At 39.6% G+C, this 3,771-nt stretch overlaps 1 protein-coding gene across 3 annotated transcripts in view; it reads left to right on the plus strand.

Annotated features, from left to right (window-relative positions):
• Positions 1-3,771, plus strand: part of LOC122550048 (myosin-IIIa-like) — a 284,716-nt gene that overhangs the window by 15,743 nt on the left and 265,202 nt on the right. The window lies entirely within an intron of this gene.

The raw sequence follows: 3,771 nt of genomic DNA on the forward strand, positions 1-3,771 counted from the left end.
GGGGGGGTTCTGTCCTTGTTACGGTTGGAGGGGTGGGATTCGAGGGCGGAGGTGTGGGATGTGGATGAGATGCGTTGGAGGGCATCTTCAACCACGTAGGAGGGGAAATTACGGTCTTTAAAGAAGGAGGCCATCTGGTCTGTTCTGTAGTAGAAATGGTCATCCTGGGAGCAGATACGGCGGAGGCAGAGGAATTGGGAATACGGGATGGCATTTTTGCAGGAGGTAGGATGGGAAGAGTTGTAATCCAGGTAGCTGTGGGAGTCTGACCTGCTGTGCATTTCCAGCACCATTCTAATCTTGACTCTAATCTCCAGCATCTACAGTCCTCACTTTCGCCTTGAAGAGCTGCATGGCCTACAGTTGCTCCTATTTTCTGCATTTCTATGTATCTGCTGTGAAGACTGATGCGAAGGGTTTTCTCACCTCCTCTGCCAATCCCAACACACAACAGCACCAGAAGTCAGGAGCAGCACACAAATTAGTTTCTTGGTGTAACTTTAGAAATCTTACATAAACTCCTAAAATTATTGATATCGTCACAATAATTATTTAAGGCTGAGTTGGAGGAGAACAACACTATTTAAATTTGGACCTCAAATTAATTCCATAGCGTTATGTCAACAAAATCACGACGGTTCTGAACCTACACTGGCAAGTTCCCTGCAGTTTCTAAAGTGCCAAATAGTCAGTTTCTTACAGTAACAATATCCAAGTAAGGAGAGCTTGTCATCAGGAAATTGAATAGATTGTCAATAAAATTATGAAGAGGATGCTTTGGGGGTTAAAGCCGACGTAATATTGAATTTATTGCCTGTCTACTTCTATATAGGCATTAACAGCAAAAATCACAGACAAAAACTCATCCAAGCCTGACATTGATCTATTAATAAACCCCTTCTAAATAATGGTCCACATACAGAAAATTATTAACTGTGACAGTATATCACACTACAGATCATAAAGGTCAGTTTTTCCCCTCAAAGAGAGTTAACTATCTATAGTTAGTCAGCATGTGATTTGAAGATTTCCGAGTAAAAGAAAAGGTCTGTTGAATATGGCTGATGTTGTTTGCATTGAAAACAAATCAACTCAAAATTTGTAACAGAAGCATTTACTTCTCTGGTTTTTTTGAGTGACTTGTGATTGTGCAGTGATGATGTCATGGTTAAACTGACTGAGATAATCTCATGTTCGGAGATATAAATCAACACCTTTGAGACTTGCAAGAGAACTTCACTGGTTATTTTATTTCAAGAAAATTGCATACAATTGTCTAACCAATGTATCTCAATTGGTGAACATTTCAATTCTGATTGGGGTCAAAAGGCTCTAATCCTGTTTGTTCCACTGTTTTTGATAAATGGAAAACTTATTAATGTTAAAAAGTGCAGAGCATAAAGCTGCTGTGAAGAAAAACTGAACTATTCCCATACATTTGGAGGACACTAACATTGCATCATGAAGGGTCCTGATAGCTGGAAGGGCCAAACAGCATCTGTCTCTTTCCAATTTTTCTCACTCAAGAAGCATCTTTAGGTTGAAAACAGCAATGTTGGTTATTTATTGAATATGCCAAAAGCAAGTGTGAAATCTTGTTTTCTTAACCTCTAGAAAATTCCTCTGTACCCATTTTGCAGCCTTAAAATTTGGTCCTGCAAGATTCCCCAGTTTGTTGCAATCCCCACAGACACCATTAAGCTTTTAAAAGTTAAAGACTTTCCCAGTTACTAATAAGGACACAATTTCATGGTTCAAGATTTTTGCTGCAACAAAGAAAATAAAATCAACATAAGCAAACACTATACTAGCAACTATGATCATTTTGCCTTTGGCTGTGTTGGCTCACACCATCAAAAAAGGTTCTCATTGCGATGCCAGAACTGCAGTGACATCATTCCATCCCAATCACTGATATCCATGTGCTTACTTGGTTAGTGACAATATTTTAACTGACAGGACATTCCACAAAGGGCACATAGAGGGTGTCCAATCAAGGTGGGAAGACTTTCGCTCAGATAATCTAGAATTTAGACAGGTCTAAGTTTCTGTTAAGATCAAAACATAGGTGTTGAGGAGCCAGGTTTCAGGATAGGACAGTAAGGAACTTCTGTCTTTGGGAACTTGGTGTTTTTTTTGTGTTTCAGAGAGAGAGAGAAGAGGTTTTCCTGTCCACAAATAGAAATCAGAATTGAATCATAAGTTTGTCTTGTATCTGAAATGATTTTCTTTAGTGCCTTTTATCTGGAATCTGTCATGTAACTCTGAAAAGCAAAATTTGTGTTTTTTTCTTGGTACTTAATACATTAATTGTACCACCAAAATATTTATGTTGTTTCTTAAGGTCAATAAACTTTGATATTATTCATCAACTCAATATTTTAGCCTTACCTTGTTGGTATATCTATGTTGTGCCAGGAACATCTAAATTGCCAAGTTGGAAGGGTGTAATTTGAATCTTATATTTTCATCTGCAGAATCAAATTGAAGTAATCTCTATTATGTAAACTCCATTTTAAAACCCGCAGCAAGAACCTGCAAATGTTCTCCGGAACTCCACCTGATAACAACATTGGTGGAGAGACCAAAAACAGAGTAAAACATTAAACAGCAGTAGAGTTGGTATGGCAGGAATAACCTCATTTCGTGTTCTTAATGAACACGCAGACCAGGGCAAAGCTCAGAAAAAAATTACTCTAGACGATTGACAAGCACAGTGCCAAGTGAAAACCTCAGCATGGATCAGACCTTGCTGGTGTGAGAGACATTTGGTCATGCTAGGCACAAAAATGCCAGAATTTGAGAAAGAGATTCATCTTCTATTGAAATGCCTCAGTGTTAGTTAAAAATACTAACAAATATCAAGTCAGTAACTCGATATACCTAGTAAGAAGCATTGCAGGTGATGTGCTTCCAATGTAAGGGCTAAACAGAAAGACCACAGCTTATAAGGATGTAATCAGCGTTTTGATGTTTTATTGGTTGAGCACAACATTGTAATTTAGAAGACAAAATTCATCAGAAAAAAAAATCAAGGTTCTGAAGAAGGCATGGATTCCCTTGTTAAAGACTATTACCGTTTAGCAGACAACGCAATTACAGAGGATTATCAGATGATTTGAGCAGAGTTAGCAAAGTGGGGAAGATCAAACATTGATTACAATGGACAATTGGTCAGTCAGGCTGAGGTCTGAAAACAGAATTGGGTCTTTATTATGGGAGAAAGAAAAATCCTTTGGACTAAACAATTCGAATGCAACAAGTATATTGGGTGGGATATCCTTTATGGCTTTTGTTCTCTGTGATTGCTGTTGCTCACACAATGTACCCTAATAGTCATAGAGTCAGAGAGATGTACAGCATGGAAACAGACCTCTCGGTCCAACCCATCTTGCCGACCAGATATCCCAACCCAATCTAGTCCCACCTGCCAGCAACCGGCCCACATCCCTCCAAACCCTTCCTCTTCATAAACTCATCCAAATGCCTCTTAAATGTTGCAATTGTACCAGTCTCCACCACTTCCTCTAGCAGCTCATTCCATACACGTGCCACCCTCTGTGCGAAAATGTTGCCTCGTAGGTCTCTTTTATATCTTTCCCCTCTCACCCTAAACCTATGCCCTCTAGTTCTGGACTCCCCGGCCACAGGGAAAAGACTTTGTCTATTTATCCTATCCATGCCCCTCATAATTTTGTAAACCTCTATAAGGTCACCCCTCAGCCTCCGACGCTCCAGGGAAAACAGCACCAGCCTGTTCAGCCTCTCCCT

This window comes from Chiloscyllium plagiosum, chromosome 5 (genome assembly GCF_004010195.1).
Source record: "Chiloscyllium plagiosum isolate BGI_BamShark_2017 chromosome 5, ASM401019v2, whole genome shotgun sequence".
In the NCBI taxonomy this organism is placed as follows: domain Eukaryota; kingdom Metazoa; phylum Chordata; class Chondrichthyes; order Orectolobiformes; family Hemiscylliidae; genus Chiloscyllium; species Chiloscyllium plagiosum.